The sequence below is a fragment of the Eriocheir sinensis genome, chromosome 2 (assembly GCF_024679095.1).
Source record: "Eriocheir sinensis breed Jianghai 21 chromosome 2, ASM2467909v1, whole genome shotgun sequence".
In the NCBI taxonomy this organism is placed as follows: Eukaryota; Metazoa; Arthropoda; class Malacostraca; order Decapoda; family Varunidae; genus Eriocheir; species Eriocheir sinensis.
The window spans coordinates 23,914,407-23,923,206 of record NC_066510.1 but is presented as its reverse complement, the minus strand read 5'-3'; positions in this window follow the sequence as shown (position 1 = coordinate 23,923,206).

Sequence of the window (8,800 nt, the reverse complement as noted above, 5' to 3'; positions counted from 1 at the left end):
TATGAAGGAAGCACAGGTATTGAAATAGTAGTATATCTGCCTTTTGTTGTTCAGGAATGTACTGTCCAATGTTAGCCAAGAAAAATGCAACACCAGAATGATTTACATATATCTAAAGCAAATGTTGTGGATAGATTAATATAGATAAATAGATATAGATAAATTGATAAATAGATATGAGAAGTAAGGAGAGTGAGATCTTGCAGAATGGTAAAAAAAAACTATATCTATTCACTTATGTATCTATATATTATTAATTCATTCATTTCATCTTATTCCATGACAACAAGCGTAGCAATGTTAAAGAGCAGACACATACAAAACCAGAGACAACAATGGGCCAGTTCGACAGTCCAACATAGTCATTGTAAGCGACCAAAACAAACTATATTCTCCACAATGATCCGTCATTTCTACTCAATACCAGATACTAAAGAGATTTCTAGTGTGGTTTTCTAAAGTTTCCATCTTTTTCTATCAGCGCCAAGCACTATAGAAGGAGTTTTCGTGGTATTATGTGTTTGGTTAGGGAGCTTACGAACTTGTTAGATTGGACTGTAAAACTGGCCCAATGAAACGAGCACCAAGGAACAGACACCGCAGGCCACCACACCACACCTCCAACGAGCCATTACGAGTCAGCCCGTCCACCAGCACCACGCGGGACCCCCAGACACCTGAACCCTATCAAACACTAACAACAACAAAAAAAGGTGTCAACATGAAAAGACTGCTTATTAAACAAATCCACAATAAGGCAACAAATCCGCTCCACCTCACCTGCCGAAACCGAGCCACAGGAAAGGTGAGTCGCGCCGCGCTCAGAAAAAGAAAAAAAAACGCCCTCGGAGAACCGCTGGCCAGGTGGCGAGCGGGGGAAAAACGCAATACTTTATAATGACTCTAATTAGCACCTCGTCTGTCATTTCCCCCCCCAAGGCGTCGCTCGGAGCACGCAGCATGAGAGGGAGGGGGCAGGGAGACGGCGGGAGAGAGGGAGAGGGGGGGAGGGAGGGAGGAAGGAGAGGGAGAGAACGACTTTATTTGAGAAGGCACTATAAATAAAAATAAACGTGGAGGCAGCGGCGAGGCTGTGTTGGGTTAGGGGAAAAAAAGTCTGTCTAGGTTACTTAATAAAGATACAGGTGAGAAGAGATGCTTAAAATGTACATCGCCAGCAAAAACTAGAAAACGAGATCATTATAAATTATTGATCACACGGCGGTTGAGCTGCGTGAATAAATAACGAAAAGGTGAGATGGAAAAAAATAACATCAGAGGTATGAGTGAAAGGCGGAAAAGTGCTGCTATTTGTTAATAAGAAAGCTCCTTACGAGTGTGAGTTATAGCCTATAATCACCCTCTTGAATGGTGGACAGCAAAAACAGAGTGACAAACTGGCCAGGTTCACGCAGGAGCGGCGCCCATCGCCTTCCCGGCCACCCTAGGGACGTAAGGCCCAGTGCTCGCCTCAGGTAATTTCATCCTTGAGTCGTCCTTCCAAGAGGCCCACAACAACCCGCCGGCCGCCCTCCCCTGCTCCCCTCCTGACAGCGGCCAAGACACATCCGTCATGCGTTAACTACCATGTGAATCTGCCAGAAGAAATAAGACGTAATTTCCCCCATTGATTCTGGCCGCCAGTGCATGCCGGGAGCTATCGAGGATATGGCTCAATTTGTCTGCCTTTTTATCGCCCTCCGGTAATGACGAGTTACTGGTTAATTACTCCATTCCCACCGTTCTTTGCGCGGCCCCCGACCTTTCATCAGGCGGGGTGCTGGAGCGAGCTGGCTGGCTGACTGCCTGGCCTCATAAGGTGCTGGCTGCTGACCTTCAAGGAGCAGTGTGCGACCTGGACAGCAGCTCCCTTATTGCAACACACACACACACAGGTCAGCGGTCTTGGAGATGGAGGGAGGATGATGCTTGGGTACAAAGAAGGAGTCGGCTTAATGGCTTAGATGCAGCAAGGTGGACAGGAAGCGTCTTGGGAGTGGGGAGGAAGAGAGGGGGGGATGAACTCTAGGGTAAAGGGAAGGATGGGTGAAGGTGTCCTCAGTCCAGTGTCTAGACGCTCAAACGGTCTTTAGTCTCAAGCCGTGCAGGTCAAGGCTCGGTCTCGATAAAATTCACAAGGAGCAAAACGTTCACATCTACAAAACTCATCCTCGGGTAAAAAGATTTTTTTCAAAGGATAGCGGCGCACATTCCCTTCCAACGCCCTGATGGAGCTTTTGTTCAGCGTGGGCGCGAGGCGACGTTACTGCTCGGATAAACAACCGTGTTTTCCAAGCTGCCTTTGTTGGCTGAATTTAGCGATATAACGATCTGACTACTCCTTTCTTCTCCCTCCCACTCCCCTCCCACTCCATCTCATCCTTTCTCTGCTTTGTTTTCGATTCCCTCTCCTCTATCTTCTCTTCTTTCTATCTGTTTTTCTTTGTCTTTGTGCCTAACGCCTAAACACTTCTTCCTTCCACTCCCCTCCCACCCCATCTCATCATTTCTCCGCTTTCTTGTCGATTCTCTTTTCTATTTTCTCTTCTTTCTGTCTGTTTTTCTTTGTCTTTAAACGCTTGATGCCAATACAGACGATATAACACAGCCTAAACACGTTCTCTTCCTCCTTCTTCATCTCTTCCTTTCTCCGTTTTTTGTTGGTTCTCTCTCTACTATCTTCTCTTCTTTCTGTCTGTTATTCTTTGTATTTATGCCAAACGCTTGATGCCAATACAGACGATTAAACACAGCCTAAACACTTTTCTTCCTCCTACTTCATCTCTTCCTTTCTCCATTTTTTGTTGGTTCTCTCTTCTATTTTCTCATATTTTCTCTTGCTCTTTATGCTCAACGCCTGCTGCCAACAAGAACGCTTACAACCAGCCTAAACACTTTCTCCTCCTCCCACTTCAACTCTTCCTTTCTCCGCTTCCTTGTTGGTTCTCTTTCATCTATCTTCTCTTCTTTCCATCTGTTCTTCTTTACCTCTGTGCCCAACACCTGCTGGCAACACAGACGCTTAAACACAGCCTAAACACTTTTGTCGCCTGCATGGGAGAGCAATACGCCCCCGGAGAACACGCACATACAGCCACACGCATCTTGTCTCACACCGAGGCTGGAACGAAAATGGGGAAAAAAACATGATGTAACGCTAGGTAATGTCAAAAGGTCAGGGTATTATGGAATGATCTTTATGGTTGCGGGATCGAAAACGACAATAAAGAATCCAAAGATGGGTTTTACACATACGTTTCTGAGGATCCTATGGCTTGTTTTGCCCATAAAGAGAATGAAAAATAAAGTCTGAACAATAGACGTCTCTTAAATGTCTCCCTGGAACTGATGAAGACTGGAAAGGCAACAAAGGAGGAGCAGAAGTTATATAAATGTGTGTGTGTGTGTGTGTGTGTGTGTGTGTGTGTGTGAGAGAGAGAGAGAGAGAGAGAGAGAGAGAGAGAGAGAGAGAGAGAGAGAGAGAGAGAGAGAGAGAGAGAGAGAGAGAGAGAGAGAGAGAGAGAGAGAGAGAGAGAGAGAGAGAGAGAGAGAGAGAGAGAGAGAGAGAGAGAGAGTGAACGAGTGAGGGAGGGAGGGATATGGAAAGTGAAAGAGGAAGAGAGAGGGAGAGAAAGAGAGAAGCAAAGATTTTTCGACAGACACACAATCCAGCAGACAGGAAGACAAACATTGACCAAGACATTAAACAAAAATGGAGATGTATAGACAGACACAAAAGAAAACCTGACACAGAAAAAAGAAAAACAGACACAGGTAAGCAGGCAGTGAATCAGGCATACACACACACAAAAAAAAAAAAATGCATACACACACACACACACACACACACACACACACACACACACACATAGACTAACCACCTAATAGATAGAAATAAGGACAAACTAACCGTGAAAACATACTTTACAAAACACACAAACAACAGAAAACAATCAAACCATTTTAAGCTCCGATGAAAAAAATGCCAACCACAAAAAAATCTCCCCACCTCACACGCAAAAAAAAAAAAAAAAAATCACAATCCCTTTTTTTCGACACTTGTGCAGCAAAATCCACGCGAGACAACGTTTCCCGCGCGCATACCGGATTGCGACAAGAGACCCAAATGCTCATTACACACCGTTTCCTTTTTATTTTTGTCCACTCAACCCACCGACAGCGCCTTGCCCGCACGCTCCCTCGCTGACCAGCCCGGGAATACTTAAAACATCCGAAAGAGAGAGAGAGAGAGAGAGAGAGAGAGAGAGAGAGAGAGAGAGAGAGAGAGAGAGAGAGAGAGAGAGAGAGAGAGAGAGAGAGAGAGAGTAATAATAATGTGCATAGACACGTAATATCCGGTAAAGAAGACCTGGAGGAGACAGCCGATAGATGAGGCGGTGGAGGGTGGCGAACGAAGGTCAAGGAAGGGAGGGAGGAAGAAATAAAAGAAAAGGCTGTTTTGAGGGCGTTAGTCTGTGGTTTATGCACGACCCTGAGAGGTGTGGGTGTGGGGGTCGTCTAGACAGTTTGGCCAAGTCGTAGTAAATCGGAACGACCATCGCCCCTCTGAGATGCTTATCGTTTTACAGGACCAATTACCTGCACTGTTCGGCGCGACTCCCGACCCTCACCTCCTCAACTTCCTGCTACAGCCGCCGCAGATCCCCTCCCGCGATAACGCCCACTCCGACCTCCATATAGGTATAAAAACAGGCAACAAATTCCCTTTTTTTATGTTTTGCCTCGTGCGGAAATTGGTCTCAGGTTCAAGCGCCAGATAACTTGTAGAATGTTGTTAAACTGGCAAAATAAATCTTATTTCACACAGACAACGAAAACGAAGAAACTGAAAGACTCCTTATTTTATCCTCAACACTACTACGTTCTCCTAGCTAGTTCATATCTCGGTAAAATTTAAAATATATTTCCCCTTAAATTTTACCGGATCATCAATTTCCACGAGACAGGGAAGTACTAGTAACTACAGCGCTTCCATCAACTTCTACTTGGCTCTCTAAACGCAACCGAAGACAAGAGTTTACGATAATATTTGTCTTGTATTGCTAGGTCGAGGCAGTGAGCAAGCACCGACGAGCACAGAGCAGCATTAGCTTCGAACACGCTTGAAAACAGGATGACGTCGCGGCTGGGCGGTCACTACTACCGGCCTGAAACATTACCAGGGTTTTATGCAGGGCTTACGAGCTTCATTAAAAGAGCCATTTGTACGGGAGAACAGGATGAGCAAAAAAAAAGTGGAGGAAAGGGAAGAGAAGGGGACGAAGGGGAGAGTGGAAAAGTAGGAAATTAAAGTGCAAAAGGAGCAAGAAGAATGAGACAAGTTAACCACGTGCTTCATTCGTCCTTACCTCCCCTACACACACACACACACACACACACGCACACACACACTCTGCAAGGCAATAAACCCCACAAAAAAGGCGACAACCCGCACAACACGAGGCTACTGGAGCGCCGCGGCCCCCACACGTGCGCTCCGGACTGCCCCATAATTAGGAAGTATAATAGTCCGCGGCGGCCCTCCCTGCATGCCCACCGCCACCTGTTGCGCCCCTCGACGACTCCTCCTCTTCATCTTCATCTCCTTCCTCTTCTTTTCCTCTTCCTCCTCTTCCTCCTTCTCGTCTTCTCCTACTTCTTTTGTTTGTTCTTGTTATTGTTCTTCTTCCACTTCCTCTTCCTCTTCCTCTTCCTCCTTTCCTCCTACTCCTCCTCCTCCTCCTCCTCCACCTCCTCCTCCTTCTTCTCATGATGCTCCTCCTCCTCCTTCTCTTGATCGATCAAATAGAACAAGAAGAAAAACAATTTCAAGATAAGTGGTAAAAGATTATCGTCGCACGAAGCCAAACACTTTTTCTTCAATCGATTCCTTATTGTTTGGAATTCTCTACCCTGTGATGTCGTTGATAGTAAAACAGTTATGGCTTTCAAGAATAGATTGGACAAGTATTTTGAATCCAACCACTCCTCTACCTCCCCCTCCTCCTCCTCCTTCTCATGCTCGTCCTCGTCGTCGTCCTCCTCCTCCTCCTCCTCCTCCTCCTCCTCCTCCTCCTCCTCCTCCGACTCCTCCTTCTCCTTTTGATCGATCAAATAGAACAAGAAGAAAAAACAATTTCAAGATAAGTGGTAAAAGATTACCGTCGCACGAAGCCAAACACTTCTTCAATCGAGTCGTTAATGTTTGGAATTCTCTACCCTATGATATCGTTGATAGTACAACAGTTACGACCTTCAAGAATAGATTAGACAAGTAATTGAATCCAACCCGCAACTAAGATATTACTCATTGTCGTAATAACGTTAAGTTCTTTCGAATATTGGTGTCCTTGTCCGTTTTTATCGCCCGGTTAGTGGTAACAGTAATAGTAGTTCTTCCCTCTTTCCTACATAATTTCCATGCAGTTTTTCCATGCTGCATGGTTCTTTTTCCTTTCCTGCCAGCTTTGGCTGAAGGGATGGGGGGGTGGGGGGGGAGGAGCCTTCGCCTTTGCTGCCCTTCATCTTCAACCTTTGAGTAGGCAGTTAGTGTAGCTTGTCACAAACAGCCTCGTTAGGACCATCAGGTCTGCTGTTGTTTGCTCTTTCTTTGTGTTCCTCCTCCTCCTCCTCCTCCTCCTCCTCCTCCTCCTCCTCTTCCTCTTCCTCCTCTTCCTCCTCCTCCTCCTCCTCCTCCTCCTCCTCCTCCTCCTCCTCCTCCTCCACCCCTTTTTTTTTTCTTTCTCTTCTCCTCGCTCCCCGGCACTCTACCAAGGTACAAACTTTTTCAATTAACTTGAGAGTATGTGGCAGAACTTTTTTTTCCCTCCTGACACTAGTCTTGCTGACATTTACAGGAGACGCAAACCCATCTTTTTGTGCTTTCACGTTCGTCATCCTTGATTTGATTGCTGACAAGACGAATCAGCTAACTACCATAACTCTTGCAATTATTCTGAAGATAGTTCTCTGACCTATTCATAAAACTAAACGAAAGAATGGAGCAGTGATATTTGATTGGAACTTTGATCCTAAGCTCTTGTTATATTGAGAGATTTTTTTACCAGTGACTGTCATTCTGTAAAATAGCTGTGGCGTAATCAACCTTTCTCAGCACCAGTGAATCTATACTGAAAAAAAGGGATCATTTTCCTGTTGCACCTCACTCACACCCAAAGAAGCATATTGGAACAGTGAAGGAGGAAACATGAAAATTCTGGCTAACCTAAAACTCATGAGAGAACGAAAATATGATGCAAGTGGGAAGATTCTTGGTTGTTACGCCCTTCAAGTTGGCGTTTATGTAAAGAGTTGAAGCCTTGGAGTTAAGAGCACCAGCAAAACGACAGTATTATTGTACCACTCGAGCTTGTTATGGATTAAATATATCTTGTGCTCCTCCACCGCCTTTCCTCATCCCTCACTCGGCTTAGGTAAAAAAGGAAAAGAACTGAAGGCAGGACAATAGCAACCAGGAATTTTTAAGAGAGGCGCGTTTGTCTCGTCGCCTCCACAAGACCTCCGCTTCCTGGCTTGAAGAAGATCATCCCTCAAGCATTTTCTTTGTCGCTAATATCTTGTTGAATATTTTGCATGCATCTTTCCTTCACTTATCACCTTGTAGTATTGCTGCCCTGTTAAGTTAGATGGGATGGTTATATGAATATCTCTCTCTCTCTCTCTCTCTCTCTCTCTCTCTCTCTCTCTCTCTCTCTCTCTCTCTCTCTCTCTCTCTCTCTCTCTCTCTCTCTCTCTCTCTCTCTCTCTCTCTCTCTCTCTCACACACACACACACACACACACACACACGCACACATATAGAACTCCTGGAAAATAATGTCTGGGTCATGTGAGGGAGTCAAGACACCTCCGTATCGTGCATTTCTCAGGAACTAATCTGAGAAAGTAATTCGTTACATCCTCTGACAGAAACACCACCGAAATACAGCATATTGGCAAAATTGACGAAATCTCTCTTGTATCCCGATGAAATTAGCAAAATCTCTTGTCTTAAGATCCAAAGAGAGGTGTGAAGAGGGAAGAGAAGAGGGGAGTAGCGGAAGAATGCGCTACCACCTCCTCCTCCCCTCGCTGGTGACGAGGGAAGGAAACACTGATGCCACGATAATGAGGTCCCGGGTCAGTCACTTGTTGAGGCTCCGAGGGGAGAGCCACTCCGAGCCGCGCGGAGAACCTGAGATATTAAGGCACTGGCCGAGGGCACCGAATAAGTTTATGATTACAGACAAGACGTTGGGAGCCCGTTTGTTCACTTACTGTAAAACACACGAGAGGCTCCTTCCTGTGTGTGTGTGTGTGTGTGTGTGTGTGTGTGTGTGTGTGTGTGTGTGACAGAGAGAGAGAGAGAGAGAGAGAGAGAGAGAGAGAGAGAGAGAGAGAGAGAGAGAGAGAGAGAGAGAGAGAGAGAGAGAGAGAGAGAGAGAGAGAGAGAGAGAGAGAGAAAGGGAAGGGAACTGTAGAATAAGATAGATGTGTATTAAGCTTGGATGCACGGCGGGTGGGTGGGCGGGGAGGGGGAACAGAGGGAAGGATGAGAGAGAGAGAGAGAGAGAGAGAGAGAGAGAGAGAGAGAGAGAGAGAGAGAGAGAGAGAGAGAGAGAGAGAGAGAGAGAGAGAGAGAGAGAGAGAGAGAGAGAAGGAGAGAGAGAGAAGGACCGTATGGATGGACTGCAGCGCAAGGACAGAGACGTGGACGTGGAGGAGGGAGGTGAAGGAGGGAGGAGGGGTTGTTGGAGATGACGGGGCTCGGGGATCTGTGAGCTCACTCTGGCGATATGGGA